Source organism: Saimiri boliviensis, chromosome 13 (assembly GCF_048565385.1).
Source record: "Saimiri boliviensis isolate mSaiBol1 chromosome 13, mSaiBol1.pri, whole genome shotgun sequence".
NCBI classification, from domain to species: domain Eukaryota; kingdom Metazoa; phylum Chordata; class Mammalia; order Primates; family Cebidae; genus Saimiri; species Saimiri boliviensis.
The window spans coordinates 106,160,319-106,178,263 of NC_133461.1; the positions used below are offsets into that span (position 1 = coordinate 106,160,319).

Consider the following 17,945-nt stretch of genomic DNA (forward strand, 5'->3'; position numbering starts at 1 on the left):
GGGTGATACATACCAACCTCCCACACTCTAGCAGAGTGGCAGAACTAAAGCTCACAGGCACTCTCTGAAGACTTAGCACGCTAAGTCTGCAAAAGTGAAATGTACTTGTGGGAGTCTTCCGTGCAGTTTCATGGTCAGAATCTGTCCAAATCTAAAGACTTATTAGCTACTTTCTGGAGCCCCTCCCAGGCGCCGTCTGCCTCTTTGCTGAGGTGCCAGGATCTGTTTTGAGCGTGTCTGGGGCAGCTGTACTCACAGGGCTTCCTTCTGACTGGCAGGGGAGCTCTGATTAGATCCATCAAAGCTTTCTGGAGAAGATTCAACTGCAGGCAGATTAGCAGCGCCCCTCCCTGGATTCTGTGGGCAGATACCATGGACCAGGAGCCACGGTGGCCCACCCCTCCCCCGGCAGCAGGCACCCACTGCAGAGGCGAGGGCATCCCACTGCTGCTGGGAAAGGGGCAGGAAACACTACATATCTGTATTGCAGGGAATTATTTCAATTATTGGTTTCTTTTTTTTTTTTTTTTTTGAGATAGAGTTTCACTCTTGTCATTCAGACTGGAATGCAATAGAGCAGGCGTCCCCAAACTACGGCCTGCGAGCCGCATGCGGCCCCCTGAGGCCATTTATCTGGTTCCCCGCTGCACTTCAGGAAGGGGCACCTCTTTCACTGGTGGTCAGTGAGAGGAGCACAGTATGTGGTGGCCCTCCAATGGTCTGAGGGACAGTGAACTGGCCCCCTGTGTAAAAAGTTTGGGGACGCCTGCAATAGAGCAATCTCAGCTCACTGCAACCTCCACCTCCCAGGTTCAAGTGGTTTTTCTGCCTCAGCCTCTTGAGTAGCTGGGATTACAGGTGGCCGCCACCATGCCCAAGCTAATTTTTTTGTATATTTAGAAGAGATGGGGTTTCACCACATTGGCCAGGCTAGTCTTGAACTCCTGACCTCAGGTGAAGGCCTGCATGGACTATGTTAGGACCACCTGGTGGCACGGAGACAGACCCTGTGAACTGTGACCAGCTAGCGATGGTTCTCGGATCTGCTGAGCTTGGTGAAGTGCAGAAAACACAGTGTGCCCATCTGCCCATGTGAGTCCCATAGCCCCCAGAGGCAGGTGGGACCGCCCCATTTCACCAAGGAGCAATCGCGGCTAGGGCAGGTGAAGCGCCTCACCCATGGCTACAGGCAGGTGCCAGCAGCCGGACCTGGGCACAGCCATTTGACTTTGTGTCAGCCTCTTTCTACTGTGGAGAGTGCAGGCTTTGGGGCTAGAGTCCCAGCGCAGCCGTCGGCTCTGTGACATTGGCACGTTGCTTCAGGACCACTCTGGGCCTGTGTCCTCTTCTGAGAAATGCAACCAACCAGGCTACGTAATCTGCAAGGCTCCATGTGAAATGAAGGTGCAGGGCTCCTTGTTTAAAAAGGTCTAAGAATTTCTAGACAGTGACGGCAGAGCATGAGCCCATACGAGGGTCCCCGTGCCACTGCCTGGGCCCCACAGCCACAAGCCCAGCCCTGGGGATAGTTACATCCACCTCGAAGTCACCCAGGGGATTTAATAAGGTTATGAATGTGAGCTCTCAGCCCAGTGCCTGGTCTAAAGGAAGCTCTAGACACAGTCCTCTAGCCCTAGCCACACTTTTTAAATGTCATTTGGCTGAGGGCAATGGCTCACGCCTGTAATCCCAGCACTTTGGGATTACAGTCGAGGGGAGCAGATCATCGGGTCAGGAGTTCAAAACCATCCTGGCCAACATGGTGAAACCCGGTCTCTACTAAAATACAAAAAATTAGCTGGGTGTGGTGGTGTGCACCTGTAATCCCAGCTACTCGGGAGGCTGGGACAGGGGAATCGCTTGAACCTTGGAGGCAGAGGTTGCAGTGAGCTGAGATCACGCCGCTGCACTGCAGCTTGGCGACAGAGCAAGACTATTTTAAAAAGTCATGAAGACGATGTAACTATCAGAGTTATGTCACAGTCACCTCACAGATCATGCCCCTTCAACTGCACTGCAGAGTCGCTCTGGTGGTCTCTGACCTGCTGGGTGGCCCGAGCCAATCTCTGCACCCTCACATCCTTCCCTGGACACCAAATGACATGAAGTCAGTTGATCCCACCTCCCGCAGATTTTCAGGTCTCAAAAATCTCAAAAAAAAAAAAAAAAAGGGACTGGGCGTGGAGTGGTTTTAGTATGTGAACAGCTCCATGCCCGTCCCTTCCCTCCTTGCTTACATCGTTAATGCCCCGCCCACAGCTCGGGGTACAGGGGGAGACTCCACTATGTGGTCTCTGCATGGGAGCCCCAAAGCCTGGATCCTGGTACCAGCACTGCCGGGGAGCCAAGCACTCAGGCTCAGTCCTCTCCTCTTGGCCTCAGTTTCCTAATCTGTGCAGTGGCTGAGGATCTATGGGACCTGGTATGTGAAAGCTCTCTTCAAACTGTAAAGAGCTGTACCCACTTGAACAGCTGTGTGTGTGACATGGAGAAGCCTAAGTTAGGGAGTCACCATTTTAGAGCTCATGGTCACCTATAAACTAGCTGGCAGGAACGGAGTTGCCCCCGGAACACCAGACCATGAGGAGTTGCTGAATCAGCATGTGTTTTCCTGGTCATGAGTGTCAGGGGAGCACTGTCCCCCTGGGTGCCCCGGTGCCTCAAGAAGCCCAGAGAGGTTTCTTTCCTCCTACTAGGTACAGGAGCTGAGCTGGAATGTCATTCACACAGGCCCAGGGATGTGACAGCAGAAAGGCTTGTCACCGCCCACTGGGCGCTGAGCTGGACCCCGCCTGAGCCGGTGGAGAGGTGCTAGCCGGGTACCAGTGAACAGACGCCAGCACTGGGCAGCTTCCTGGGCTGGAAAAGCAGTGGAGGCCTCCCCTCCTGCTGGACAAACCAGGGACTCCTGGGGCCCAGGCCCCAGGAGGAAGAGCCCCCCAACACTCTGAGCAAAGGAGCTTTCTTTACACATAACCTGGGTCTTTCCTGGGGGTGGAGGAGCCGGAGAAGGCAGCCAAAGGATGCTGCCAGACCTGGGACCCGAGGTGTCTAGAAAAACGAGATCAGACCCTGTAATCCCACCAGGCCCAGGCACGCCCCACCAGGCAGGCCACCTGGCAAGCAGCGGGGACAAGTCCTCAGGGGCATGTCAGCCTTTCTACAGCTCAGTGTGCCAGCACCGAGGACCCATGCCACACACACGGACTGCTGTTCCAACACGCTCCCTGGCTCTCGGGCCCACAGTGGCCCGGTGAAGGAGCGTTCGCCAACCATGAGCTCATTCCCCCGGCTGCTGGAGGAGCCAGGTGGGGACAGCGCAGCCAACACCTTGTCTCAGTATGACCTAATCTGTTCACCTGGAAAAGCATCAAGTCCACTTCCTCATTGGGCCCCCGGGGCCAAGGGAAGATGCAGGCACTGACCCCTCCCCTCCCCACTTCCTTTCTGCCCATGTGATCCTGCCTGTTCCTTCCAGCCTCGAATCCTCCGCTAGAACCCTTTATTTCTTCCCCATAAGACACAGTCTTCCTAACTCCCGACCCGGCAGCCCTGTCCCGCAACACCACGCGCGCTCACGCCCCTGACTCGGCAAAAGCTTTCCTCCAGTCTGGAAAGCCCTTCCCTCCCTTCAGTGACTGAGTTCTCAGGGATTTTCTCGTGGGGAAAGTTTTGCCCGATTTGCCCAGGCTGGGCTGTGTGTGCCCAGGACAACTGGAGCACAGCAGAGAAACAATTATGTCATTGCAACATTAGCTAATGCTTACTCACACCACATCACATGAGCTGTCGTGCTGAAAGCATTACATGTATTAACACATTTAATCCTCACGACAACTCGATGAATCCGGGGTATCCTCATCCCCATTTTACAGATGATGAGACTGAAGCATAGACAGGTTCAGTACCTTGCCTGAGGCCACAGAGATTGTAAGTGGTGATGCTAGGGTTTGAACCTCTGCAGTCTGGCTCTGAGCTGGCCCCTAACCACTGGGCTTACTGCCCCTCTTAAGTCACAGCACTTATACCCAGGGTCTTTGCCAATGGTCGCCTCTACCAGACTCTCAACTTCAGGGCGAGAACCGAGCCTTTTATGCTGGACCCCCCCAGCACTGAGCACAGTGCTGCTCTCTTTAAATGTGGTGCAATGAATAAGCCACTAAAACAGATTTCCTCCCACTCACGGTGACCTGTCCTCGCCCCAATCTGAGCCAGCCTGGATGGGCTTAGGGAGGCAGAAAAAGAGACCCAGGCTTCTTGGGATGGTGCTTCCCCTCCTGTCCCCATGGGATGTTGCCCACCCTGCCTTCCCGGCCACAAGTGCCCAGACATATGTGTGCAGGCTCTGGGCCTGCAGTGGGACAAAGGCAGGCACAGCCGCAGCTCAGGCCAAATCCCAGGACGGTGTGTTGGAGTTCCGGGGGACAGCCTGGTGTGACCAAGCATGAGATCCTCCTTGGGGTCCAGTGCAGGACGAGGCCATTTTCATCCAGCAGTCTTCCCCCCTCTTCTGGAAATGCATCCCCCGTCCCACGGGAGCCCATCCCTGGGGTTCCCTTTCTCCTGGGGTGCAGGGAGACACACGGTGAAGTTTTGATGCCAGAACGACCTGGAGGCCAGCCTCGCTCTGGCTGGGGCCACTGGGGCCACCATGCTCACCACATATGGGAAAAGGGTCCGCCTGGCAAGCAAAGCCCAGCACGAGTGTGGCAGCCTGGCCATCAGAGCCCAGCATCGGGGAGCTGGGGGGTCACAGGTGGGGCCTGTGGGAAACCACCCACCCTGCCCGGATTACACAGCACACTTCTTCCCCTACTACTTTGGGGTTTCTGACCTTCGTACCTGACTGACACAAGCAAGCAGTGGAGAAGAAAGAGTACAGTAGGTGCTTGCTGATACTCGTCTTTTGTCGGACTGACGGCTATGTCCAACCCCCCTTTTTTCCTGTGCGGAGGGAGCTCCCTATTTTGTGCAGAATAGCAGGGAGGTCACGCAGCCTTCTCTGCAACCAGAGGACCACGTCCTCCTCTTCCCTGGCTCATGCCATGGTGACCAGGACTCTGAATGCGGTGCGTGTGAGGCGCAGAGGGAGGGAGGGAGGGTTAGGGCGCATCTGTGAACCAGCCCCGGAGGCAGATGTGAGTGCAGGGGCGGTGGCATCCTCTTCGCCAAACTGTCTCTGCTGAAGGGCTGGCCTGGGACCTCCTGGCTCTGCCTTCTGGATCTGCCCTGGTTCTGCCTGTCTTCTGGCCTTCACCTCCGGCCGATTGTGTGGGCGCCTGACAGCCTTACAATACTACTTCTCTTGCTCACAACCAAGAGCCCTAACTGAAATGAGGCAGGAAGCACAACGCACTCGGGCAGGAAAAGATATAACAGAGAGCAAAGCAGTGTCATCAAATGTCATGACAACCCAAAAGGCCCCTCCTCCACCATTCCACTTGTCCCTTGGTGGTGGGGGCGGGGGGGCGGGGGCGACCTCCTGTTGAGAACCACAGGGTGAATGGTCACTGCCCTGCTAATGAAATCCTGCTGACTCTGTCCACCTTCAGAGTTGATTTGTCTCCCAACTTGCAACCCATGACAGGCTATGCTCGATGAGGACAGAATGACAATGTCCCCTAGGAGTGAATTAACCCTTGCTTTGCTCCCCTGGCAGAAACAGCACCCATGCTTCCCTGTGCTAAATGGATACACGCTAGGTCATGGGACCAGCCCAGCTGGGCTACAGCAGGACATCGGGGCAAACAACTGAAGTGCCGACCAGCCTGGCGAGCTGTGCTCTTTTGGGAGTGGCTGGGCTGTCTCAGGACTGTGAGAAGGGGGTGAGCAGAGGCGGGCAGAGCACGGAGGCAGGTGCCCAGGGGTGAGCCCGCTGCTGCATCTGCCTCCTGCAGCCTGCCGCTTCCTCCACCTGCAGCGGCTTCCCTTCTCATCGCCAGCCTCCACCCCTCAAGGTTGCCTCAGGTCTGTTTCTGTGCTAACCCTATTAAAATCCCCATTTTACAGGTGAGGAAACGGAGAACTTTTCTCGTGAAACCGAAGCCCAAGCTCCCACGAACAGACGTGATGGCCTGAGATCCTGGCCCAGGAAAAGGGGTGCTTTATTTAGCACCTACAAATGCTGGGGGAATTTGCAGACACGTTCTCCAGCGTCAGCACAGGCAGAGCAACGGTGAGTCACCTTAGAGTTTACCGAGCATCTACACACGCATCCAGCCTTCGTGTCCTCGGAGGCCTCGGAGGCTGGTGGGTTCTGGGAACACGGACCTGCCACGGGAGAGCTGGGGCGATCTCCACCCTCTGTCCTCTTCATACAGCCGCGTTCTTGACCCCTCAGCCTGAGCCTGGGGATGTGGACACTGTCCCCTTCTCTCTGTTCCCTTCTCCGCAGAGCTCCCACCTCCAGGCTTCTTCTCTGCCCTGCTGCCAGTTATCCTTCCAAAATGCAACTCGGATCCCACCCCTTCTTAATAACTTTCCTACCAAATAACTGTTGTTGAAATGAGGTCTCGCTGTCACCCAGGCTGGCGTGCAAGTGGCACAATCATAGCTCACTGCAGCCTCAGACTCCTGGGGTTGAGCGATCTCCTGACTCAGCCTCCTGAGTAGCTGGGACTGCAGGCATGTGCCAAGCTGCTAATATATCTCAAACACTCAGTATGCCAGGCACTATATGGAGATAGCACCTCACTTATTTGCATGAGGATGTTGTGAGGTATGCACTATGATTGCCCCATTATACAGATGAAACCGAGGCACAGACGTGATAAGCCTCAGGCCCAGCGGCACTCAGACTGTAACTGGCAGGGCGAGGACTGAAACTACCAGGTGCGCAGCTCCCTGTGGAGGTGGAGGGGAGAGCTGGGGACCAGGACCAGGTCACAGGCTCTGTGACCCTCTCCACGGTCTACTCAAATAGAACTAAGCAAGAGTGTCCTCTGGGAATCGAGTTGTCCGGAAGACAGCCAGCTCTGTGTTGGTTCAGTGCTGTCCTGTGACGCTGGCCACTCCTCGCCAGAACCACCTTCACTGCGTTTCTGGAGCACATCTACACGGGAGCACATCTACATGGGAGGACATCTTCACGGAAGCACGTCTCCACAGGAGCACGTCTACACTGGGGCATGTCTACACGGGAGCACGTCTACACTGGGGCACATCTACACGGGAGCACGTCTACACTGGAGAACATCTACGCGGGAGCATGTCTCCGTAGGAGCACCTCTACACTGGAGCATGTCTACACTGGGGCACATCTCCACTGGGGCACATCTACACGGGAGCATGTCTACACTGGAGAACATCTACACGGGAGCATGTCTACACTGGAGAACACCTACATGGGAGCATGTCTACACAGGAGCACGTCTACACGGGAGCACATCTACACTGCAGGGAAGGCTGAGTCTTCTCATCCCATTGTTCAGCAAGCCGAGGTGGCAGCCTACGTGACCAGCCTAAGGACCAGAGCTCCCCAGTGACAGGCCGGAGCCTATTGCCCATACTCCTTGGGCTTGCTGTACCGTCTTCTAGAACCTACTATGTTGCCATGACTGGCTCTCACCCATATGGAAAGCTTTCCATCTGCAGGTAAAACTGGGTTCTCCCAGACATTTCTGGAAGGAAGAATGAGCTACCCCGTGACCCAGGGGCCTGCAGGACCCTCAGCAGGGTCGGTCGTGGGCGAAGGTATGTCTTTAGTGCTGGCCTTGCCGTCTCGCGCCAACACCATCTGCTTCGTTTGCGGCTATACTGCCAAAGTCAGGGTGGGCCTGGCTGATGGGCAGAGGCCCACGCACGTGTGCAAAGCACTCTGTTTCCTCTGCTGAGCCTGCTGTTCGTGCCACCAAGCCCTAAATTCCACATCAGAGAGAGTCATAGCTTCACTCAAGGACAGCATCTCCTGACCCCTCCGTCAACACCTGGGGGGTGCAGGGTGGCAGGAAGGGACATCCCCACTCTACGTTGCCCTGATGCTGTGGTTTTAGCCAGGCCAGGCCCATCGGCAGAGGGCACCGCCCTGATTTCTACCAAAGAGAAAGGCAGGGGCCATGGGCTGGGACCTGGGGTGGCTTCAGAGGCCAGAGAACAGTGGGGCCAGCCCCACGGCTGAGGGAGTGCAAAGGCTCTACGGGGTTTCATGCAAGGAAAATTCAGGGAGGCGCGGGGCAAAGCTCACGCCTGCATCTTTTCCTTTTGCTTTCTGAAGAGGCAAATCCTGTTTTTTCTGGGTTGTTGAGAGGTCAGGAGGTCTAGGACACGGGTCCACAGTTGGCCTAGGGAGGTAGGCCTGGGGTGTGCAGGCTTTTCTGCCTGGGTTTAACCAGAAACCCAACATTTATCTCACCCAGAAACCAGGCAGGACCAGGCTGAGGGGACAAGGACACAACCCTGAGCCCCACAGAGCTGCTGCCGGGAGCCTGGCTGCTCTAGCGGTCTCCTCGGCCTCCGGGGTTGCCATGGCAACCGAGCAGGCGGGCCCCTGCTGTCTGGCTCTGGCGCACATCTTTTGCCTTTCCAGCCTCATCTGCATTCCAGGTCTTGGTCAGAGCTGGTGTCCAGAACCCTGACGTGGAGACGACATCTGCCGAGACCTGACCCTGGCCCAGTGCCTTGCATGGCGGGGTTGCGTTGCTGGGATGTGTGTGTGTATGTGTGTGTGTGAGAGAGAAGGAGTGTGGTGGGGTTGTTGCCTTGCTGTGTGTGACCGTGAGTGTGGGGGGTGGTTGGCCTGCTGAGTGTGTGAATGTGAGTGTGAGTGAAGGGGGTGGTTGGTGTGGGGTGGTGGCTTTCTTGGGTGTGTGCTCTGGGTGCGGGTGGGGCTGGGTTAGAGAAGTGGACGGGTTTGTGTTAAGGAAATGGGTGGATCTGGGCAGGAAAGGAAGAAGAGCCGGAGCGCGTCAGTCTGCATTGCGCGGTGCTGCGTGTGCAGGTGCTGTGTGAGCAGCTGCTGTGGCGGGAGGGCCTCTTTCTGGGTCTGGGGTCCTCGTCATCTGAAGGAATGGGCAGTGAGGGGACCTCAGCCTAAGGGAAGTTGTGCCATTAACAACTTGTGACCCTGGACAAGTCACAGGACTTCTTGAAATTCAACTGAAACAGGGACTCGTTTATTTTCCTTTCCTTTTCTTTGAGACAGAGTTTTGCTCATCACCCAGGCTGGAGTGCAGAGGCATGGTCTCGGCTCACTGCAACCTCTGCCTCCCAGGTTCAAGCGATTCTCCTGCCTCAGCCTTCCGAGTAGCTAGGACTACAGGGGCCCGCCACCATACCAGGCTAATTTTAGTGTTTTTAGTAGAGACAGGGTTTCGTCATGTTGTCTAGGCTGGTCTCAAACTCCTGACCTCAGGTGATTTGCCCACCTCAGCCTCCCAAAGTGCTGAGATTACAGGCATGAGCCACTGCACCGGATCAGGGACTCGTTTATTTGTCTGTTTGTTTTGGTTGATGGGGGTGGCTCCTGCTGTGAGGCTGTTCCTGGGGCCACCAGTGTGAGAGGACAGGTCCTTGGCATGAGACCCAGTACAGGACTCTGGGAGAGGCAGGCACCCTAGTGAGCTGTACCCCTAGATTGCCTTAACACTCTGGCTTTGGGCCGCCCTGGGTGCCACCCACTTGGGGTTCCAGCATGGCTGATGGGAGTGGGAGAAACATTTGGGACAGATCCAGCCTGGTGTAGAAGAGAAAAAAGTTCCCGGCCCGGGAGTCAGCTCCTGGGGTCCCGTCCCACCCTGAGCCGTCGGTTTGGGTGACCTCTGCAGCCCCTTCCACCCTGAAACATGCAGAGCTTCAGCCCACAGCAGCGGACAGGGGGCCACCATGTCATGGAGCCACCCCCATGGGGCCAGGGAGGAGAGGAGCCCACTCATCCACGTTTTCCCGGGGACTGCCTCCCAGCAAAGCCCAGTTTGCAGTGTCCTGTGCTAATGGTTGCACTTCAGCTCAGGATTGAAACTTCCGTTCCACCCCTGGTGCAGGAAGAGCAACCACACACATTTTTAAATCACCCTGCATTTACTAATCCGCCCCCTCCCCCCACCAAAACACACACAGTTGCCTGGGCTAGGGAGGCCCTCCTAAGAATTATACTACAGAGAACCGCACACCAGAGCCATTGAAAGACCTGCCTTGGGTCCCACAGCTCCTTGAGTGGGGCTGGCTGGGTTTGCACCCGTCTTCCCACTGCAAGTTGAGCCTTGCTTATACAGTCCAGGAAACAGAGAAACTTGCTTGTCTCGCTGGGACGTTATGAGGCAAGAATCTATAAAAATACTTAAGACTGAGCTGGGTGTGATGGCTCATGCCTATAATCCCAGCACTTTGGGAGGCTGAGGTGGGCGGGTCACCTGAAGTCAGGAGTTGGAAACCAGCCTGGCCAAGATGGTGAAACCTGGCTCTACTGAAAATACAAAAATGAGTCTGGTGTAGTGGCAGGTGCCTGAAATCCCAGCTACTCAGGAGGCTGAGGCAGGACAATTGCTTGAACCTGGGAGGCAGAGGTTGCAGTGAGCCAAGATAGTACCACTGCACTCCAGCTTGGGCGACAAGAGGAAGATTCTGTCTCAAAAAAAAAAAAAAAGAAAAGAAAAGAAAAAAGAAAATACTTAAGACCTTTAGAAATTCAAACTGCTGGGTCTGAGCTGAATAATTGATGGGCTCAGGCTGCTCGGAGCTGACGCGCAGTCCTCCTGCCTGCAGGCTGGGAGCGTGGAAACCTTCCTTCCGATTTAGCCCAGTGAAGGAGGCTGCCAAGAAAATCCCCAAGAAAGACTGCTTCCCTGTTGGTCAGAAAGAGCCCCTAGGAGCTATAGATCTAATTTATGGCCTCCCTGAAAGGAGAGGCGAAAGCCCAGGGCCACTGCAGGAAGAGGGGCTCTTGGACACCTAGTCGCTGTGTGTTCCTTCCAAGGCTGCAGGGCTCTGGGAAAAGGCAGCCGTGGCAGGCAGGGAGAGGCGCCTGAGAATCTGAGAGTTTGGAGGGGCCGGGGAGAGGGAAAGTAGCCATGGGAAAAGCAGAGAAGGAAGTGGTTCTCCTCCGGGGAAATGCTCGACAAGGCAGGGCTGCCCAGAAGGGCGAAGGCAGCCCGCTACCGCCCCCACAACCGCCACGTGAGACCCAGGGCTTTTCTGGCCGAAGGCCGTGGTGGCAGTGGGGATTAGAGAGCAGAAAGTAGACACAGAGTGGCCTTTCAAGCAATCGGCAGAGATAAAAGCAGAACGCAGCACAGGCTGGGGTCCTGACTGTACAAACAGCAAACGCTTCCCAGCCAGCTGAAACTCAGACACCAGGGCACAGCTAAGGACACTGGGGATGTGGTCCCTCCCCCGTGGCTCCAGTCCACCAGAGTGGCTCCTAACCAGTTGGCATTGGCCTCAGCCTCCACACAAGGCAGATCTAGGACTATTTGAATCCACAAGATAATTGGCTGCCACTTGAAAATAGGCAGAATCAACAAACTCCAGCTCAAGTGGGGATTTGTCCAGATGATCTGCTTTCTATTTTACTCCACGGCACAGGTTCCAAAGCCCACGGTTTCAAACAGACCTCCTAGGGCCTTTCATGGTGTTCCTCGAGCTTATGCAAACTGGGCATCTCCACGTTCGGGCTGGGGGTGCTGACCTCCCAGGGGCTAGAAGGGTCCTTGGGGTTTCCTGGTGTTTGGACGCAGTGGGGTCCCAGTGTGGCCTCAGCCTGGCTAGGAGTGCCCAGTAAGGCCTGTAACTAGCTGCAGGAGCAGCGCTGTGCCTGCACTGGGGCTTGGTGGGGACACGTGGCCTGAGTGCCCACAGGCAGGACAGAAAACGGGATGTGTGACCTTGCTTCCCTGCCGTGTCAACGTGTGCTGGAGGCACTGGGCTGCTGAAGCCTCCTGGGTTCACACCTCGCAGAGGAAAGGAATCGGGAGCAGGAGAGAGAGATGGAGCAGGTTCGCCACAGGGCAGAGCCGGATGTCGGAGGACGTGGGTGGGCTGACAGCCAGCCCTGCCGCTTGCTAGTTCTATGACCTTGATTCATAGGTTCAGCCCTCCTAGGCCTAGATTCCTCATCCATGAAACAGGATTATAGTGGATCCTACCTCACAGTCTTGGAAGGACCAAATGAGATCAAGTTTACATGAATTTTTAGTTATACCTCTAATAGGATTGTCACCTCTTGCCCTTGACCGTGCTTGGCTGTCCCTCTCTTTGGTCCATCAGGTTGAGAAATGGCTGCTGCACTGCGGAAGTTAACCGAAGCATACAGAACAGCACTTGACTGTCGGCTCGGGACTCGGGACTCTAGTGCACATGCCGCGTCGACTCATCAGCAACCCCGCCAGACTGCATGCTCCCTGAGGACACGGCCTTCGCCTCCTGCTTCTTGGTAGGTGGTGCATTTGGATCCTAAACTCCTTGGCAGAGATGGTGGGATGTTCTGTGTGGTCTCATTATGCCAGCTGCTACCTGGGTGCATTCAAATCAGTAACAGCCACCCCCAGCCCACTTGCTCCCACGCCTCGCAGCAGAAAGTGTCTGCTCCAGAGACGGCAGGGGCAGGCATTTCAGTGTCTTTATCTCTGGTCAGTGATGGGCATTTGATGATTAGCAAGGTAAACATTAGAAATGCGTTCTCATTGGTGAAGACAGAGGTATTCAAGATATGTGGGTTGGCTAAATGGATTCAGAGACACTCTCGACTCAGGAAAGAGCAGGTGAAAGAGTCCAAGAGAGCTCCAAGGAGGTGTAGTCAGGGCAGCAGGGAGCAGATTGCTGGGCTTCCCCGAGGCCATGGGACAGCCTGTGCAGACTCCGCTGGGCCTATGTGCAGTAAATATTTGCCCAAAAATGTGTACCTGTGTGGCAGAATTTGCTCTGAGGCTGCTTTCATTCAAACTTGATAATGAGGCTGTCTTCACCTTCCTCCAAGTTTTCTGTGGCTGCTATCGAACAAATAAACACAGCAGCAGCCGCCGCAGGTTTCTGGTTAAACCTGGGAGGTGCCTGTGTGACCCAAGGGACTTAGGTCAGTTCACGCCTGGCATGGAACTTCCAGGGCAAAGTGTATGGAGAGGATCACAGGATGAGAGAGGTAGTGACACTTTCAACTTGATGGTGGACAGTGGGGGCTGGGTCCCTAAGGCAATAACCCTCATCCAGAACCCTCCTGGGTGGCCACTACCCAGCGCATGCTTAGGGTCCTTAGCTGCTCGGGGCTGCTGTGCCTACCCGGCTCGCAGAGGCTCAGCCGGCTTCCTGGAATGAGGAAATGCTGCCCAGCCTTTGGGAAGCCCTGGAACTATAGCCAGCGTGCAGGTCACTGTCTAGGCTCTTTCCATACCTGCCACTCAGCCTGGGAAATGGGCTCTGCCCTAGGCCTGTCCCTCTAGGTCCCAAGGGACAAGCCATGCAAGGGAGCACTTGGGCGTGCACTGCCAGCTTCCCCCTTTTCATGGGGAGGCCCTGGAAGGAACTTCCAGCCACGCTGAAGAAATGGGGGCTTGGTCACTGCCCCCAGCGGGAAAAGGTGAACCCCCACTCCCTGCAAGTCTCTGCAAAGGCCGGTGGGGAGGAGGATCACACTGACAGGCCCCCTAGGGACCCTTTGGAAATTCCTCAGCGAAGGGAGGGGGAGCAAGGCCACCCCTTACTAGAGATGACAACTCAGGGGGAGCTACTGTGTGCTGAGGCCATGTGGCAGGGCCCTGATGTGGGGAGGAGCCTGATGCTAGACAGCTGCTGTTAGAGAAGAGATGCCCCCTCGATGGCTGTGGCCACAGGGAGATGGGGCTACGACTCAGCACGGTCCTTCTCTCGAGAGTGGCTGATGGATGAGATTTGATGCCGTCTGATAGAGCTGAGCAGGCAGGCAGTGCCCAGGAGGAAAGGCGATGATGTGGGAGCGACCTCCTCTCACTGCGCTGCTCGCCTTCTCTCTCCATGCTTGCCCTTCCTCTCCAACACTTCTCAAGAGGGAAGCGGTAGGGGGTCAGGGTGGCCTTTAATGGACAGGGCAAGGGACCTAACCAGGGAAAAGCTGAGACCTGCAGCCATCCCGACTCATCCTGGCAACAGGGCCCTCAGTGGCAGCTCAGACTCTACAGGCGATTGCAGAGCCAGTGAGGCTCACCTGCCGCCCCTTCTAAACTCTGTTCCCACCTGTCCCATCCTCCCTGCTCCGCACCTCCCCCGTGCCTGCCTTGTAGCCCATCCTCAGCCCTTCAAGGTCTGTTTCAGTCTGTGCCTTTCCTTTCTGTCTCCACATGACAATCCAAGTGTCGGGGTGCATTTGTATAGTAAGAGCCATCCACGCTAATCCTAAGGGATTTCTAGTTAGTGGCACGTGAGTGCCCCCCGAACCCTAGTCTGGAAACCAGGGGCAAAGTGCTCAGTTATCATTCATCTTCTGCCTTTGCAAGCAGCTCAAGTCCCTTGGGACAGCACAGCTCCCAAAGGGTTCTGGGAATTCCAGGAGCTCCTGCAGGGTCAAGGGGGTTTTCTGAGATCAAGATTTGCCTCGAGAACACAGGCAGCCAGGCTGTGAGAAGCCTAGCAAGTAGTTTCGTCCTCATTGGCCTGGGGCTCTGTGGCTCTCTCTCAGCAAATAGTTAGGCAAGGCCTTAATTTATTTCCCTGCCAGAGTCCCTCTTGGAGGGGGGCCAAGCTAGTAGACAGGAAGGCGGGGACTGGCAATTTAGTGGAAATCCAAGCATGTAATTGGGAGGACCAAAAGAACAGGAGCAAGTGCACAGGGAGTCTGGGCAGGCAAGGGGCAGAACAGGGTGTGGGGGAGCAACCCTTTCTTCTGCTTCAGATGTGAAGAACTGAGGCTGGCCAGACCCGGTGGCACAGCCTTGCAAGCTCCTGATAGAAGAAATGGCTTTCCCGGCTCCACAGGGTTCCTCAACCTGGCAGGGGACCTTCTCAGGTCACGAGATGAGCCCCACTGCACAGCTCTCATTTCTTCTGGGTGTCAGTGGTTTCTGCCCCTCTCTGGGCCTCAGGGGCCTGGGATTTCCTAAAGCAGCCTTCCTTTGAGAGCACTGTCCCAGGAGTCAGGCACGTGGGCTGACTATCTCTGCTCTCTCACCAGGTGTGGGAGCCACTTCTGAGTCCCATTGGCAAAACAAGCATAATAGGGCAATGGGGAGGATGGAGTCACCAAGGGATGCGAGGGGTTTCCAAGTTGCCAAGTCGTGCACTATCCATAAATATGCTCAAGACAGAAGAGCTGTCATCTTTATCCAGTCCAAGCACAGCCCATGGCTGCTTTCCAAGCTCCTTAAAAACACGAAGCAGAAGTTCCTATCCTTCCGATGCGCTCAGGTGACAGGAGCCACCTTACCTCTGCTTTCCTGACTTTGAACACGCTCTCCACTCTCCATCCTGAGCTTAGCAGGGCGCAGGACTGTGTCTACGTGTCAGTGGGAAGCTGCTTTGGAGCACGTGTCCCTTGGGGAAAACCCTGTGGATGAGGACCTGGTCTACTCTTCTGGGATTCTCCAGCAATGACGGGGAGTTTGTGGAAGCTTGACGGGAGAACCTGCACTTGCAGGCATAAGGCAGTGGCCAGCCCCTAACCTAGAGCCAACCCTCCTTCCAGATCTTCCCAGGAGGCCCTAGTCCTCAGAATTCCCTCCAAGCCCCACCGGGAATAGAAACCAGGTAGTAAGGGGTTTGCGAAACAGCAATACATCCAACCTGATTTAGCTGAAGAAGACACCCCACCCCTTGTGGTCTGTGGTCCTGTGTCTCGGCGACTCTGAGTGGCCAGCTTCACGGCTGACCTGCTCATTCCCGGGGGCCCACTGGGCTGTGCCCTTCCCTTGGGTCACATCGGCTTGGGTCCTTAGAGCAAAGGGTGCCCAGGTGCCCTGGGCCACTTCTCCTGAGTTAGGGACTGAATTCGTGAGGACAGAAACTTCCATCTCACCAAGACTGAAGACAGGAGCCAGGCTGGGCTTGGAGGTCACCAGTCGCCTGGGAGTGGACCCGAGAGGCTGAGTGGGGCCCTCCCTCTCAGATGGCAGACCCCAACCCTCCATCCAGAATCCGAGCCCGGACAGGGCCAGCAGGGAGCTGGGAAATGAGTCCAGCCCTGGCTGCCGGGCTCCCCGGGGAGGGCAGCGAGCCCGCAGGAGCGGGAGCGCATGACCGGCCTCTCCCGGGGGCGGTGGGCGCGCGTCCCCTCCGGGGCGCCTGGGGATCGGGCTGCTCCGCGCCACTGCTCGCGCTGGGGACCCGCGACGCCCCAGCCCCTGCCCGCCGCGGCCACACCTCCCAGCCCCTGGGAAAGTCCCCGCCGCCGGCGCGAACCCACCTTCGGGGCGCCCAGGGGCCCTGCTGGGGACTCTTCGGGGTCCCCGCCGCCTCCTCCTGCGCGGGTCCCCGCTGCCCGGCTCCGGCCCGGCCCCAGCTCGGCGCTCCCGCCTCGCCTCCCCAGCCCCGGTGAATCCTCGGCGCCGCTCGGTTCGCTCCTTTCGGAGGGGACGTTTTTTCCCCGCGTTGCGTCAGGGCCGTTGCCTGGCGACCGCCGAGCTCTCAGCCGCGAGCCTTTCACCGCGGTCCCGGCCTCGCTCCTCGCCCCGGGTCCGAGCGCGCCCCGGGTCCTAGCGCCCTGCCGGTTCCCCGGCCCGAGCGGCCCCCGCGAGGAGAGACGAACTGCACACGCCTTCGCCAAACCCCAGATGAAACCAAACCCAAACATCCATTTTCTCATTAAACCCGAAACCAAGGCAGTTTCCCTCCAGTTGTGGCGACGTGGCTGCGCCACCGTCAGCAGTTTGTCCACGTGGAGGAGGCAGGGGAACCCCACGCCCACGGCCTCGCCCACCCACACACGGCTGGAGTTGACAGGACTCGAGGCCACAACTGCTCCCGAGTGCCCACCGTGGGCCACACCCCCCGACGACCCAGCAGGGCCGGTAGGTGTGGGCATCTCTGGCTGCCAGATGAGGAAACTGAGGCGCAGAGCGTTTGCCCCACTAACCACAGGGTGTCCCGCCGGGGGCGCGGCATGGGCCACCTCCGGCTGTTATTGGGTTCTAAGAGCCAGTCCCTGCTCCATCAGGGCCAGAGCTGCAAACCCGGAGGCACCCGCAGGACAGCAGTCCGAACCGCCAGGTGGCAGGTCTTCAGGACCAGTCCCACATGCGGACGAGGAGCCCAGGCCAGACACCGGAGGCCCCAAGGCTGGTTACTGGATGGGGGCCTCTTACCCCCAGACCTCATCAAGCACCTTTCCTAGATGCCCGGGGCTGGAAGCGTCTTTCAAAGCGCTCCCACCTGCCGTTCTCACGACAGCCCTGGGCGTGCGTGCAGGCGCCGTCCACACGAGCAGACGCGAAGCTGAGTGGTGGGGCTGCAAAGTGGCTGGGAGGGCTCCAGGCAGGTGCGCGGCTGGCGCGGCCTTCTGTGGGGCCTTAGCCCCTGCAGGTGCCCGAGACCCTCGTGCTGCCCTCTGGTGCCCGTGTCCTTCACTGCAACTCCGCATCCAGTCCTGACCTTCACTGGCAGGTTCTCTAAGGGACATGGTCTAAGGAGACCTCTTGCCAGCACAGACCTGCTTATGCTAATGGGGCAACGGTCCTAAGCTAACAGGTATTAACAGGCGTCTTTTGGGGAGTCACAGCGTTGATGCAGACCTTCTGATTCCAGCTCCTAAACATCTCTCCACTCCTTCCTGCCCCCTGCCACTGTTCCTACCCAAGCCACCAGCAGCTCACCCTACCCAGTTCTGGGACCTGCCCCACCCCCCACCCCGGGTCCGAGCGCACACACACTCTCCTCACTGATCTCCCTTTACCCACTCTCAGTGGCTCCCAAGCCAGTTACTCCACAACCAGCGGAAACTCTTAAGGATAGAAATCCAATCTCAGCTGTTGCTGCTTAAAGGCCTTCAACGCCCCCAGTCCTCTGAGGATTAAGAGCTAGCTTGGCTGCAGGGGACTGATTGGCCTCTGTTGTTC

The 17,945-nt window shown here is 57.0% G+C and overlaps 2 protein-coding genes across 2 annotated transcripts in view; one reads left to right on the forward strand and one right to left on the reverse strand.

The window, feature by feature from the left end:
- The window catches only part of FAM167A (family with sequence similarity 167 member A), a 40,051-nt gene extending 23,554 nt beyond the window's left edge, over nt 1-16,497 (reverse strand). The window contains exon 1 of the mRNA XM_010332067.3: nt 16,298-16,497. The gene's annotated coding sequence lies outside the window, so the exon portion shown is untranslated. The remainder of the gene's footprint in view (nt 1-16,297) is intronic.
- Nucleotides 6,553-17,945, forward strand: part of BLK (BLK proto-oncogene, Src family tyrosine kinase) — a 114,065-nt gene continuing 102,672 nt past the window's right edge. Inside the window, exons 1-2 of the mRNA XM_074384165.1 lie at nt 6,553-7,692; nt 12,199-12,364. The gene's annotated coding sequence lies outside the window, so the exon portion shown is untranslated. The remainder of the gene's footprint in view (nt 7,693-12,198; nt 12,365-17,945) is intronic.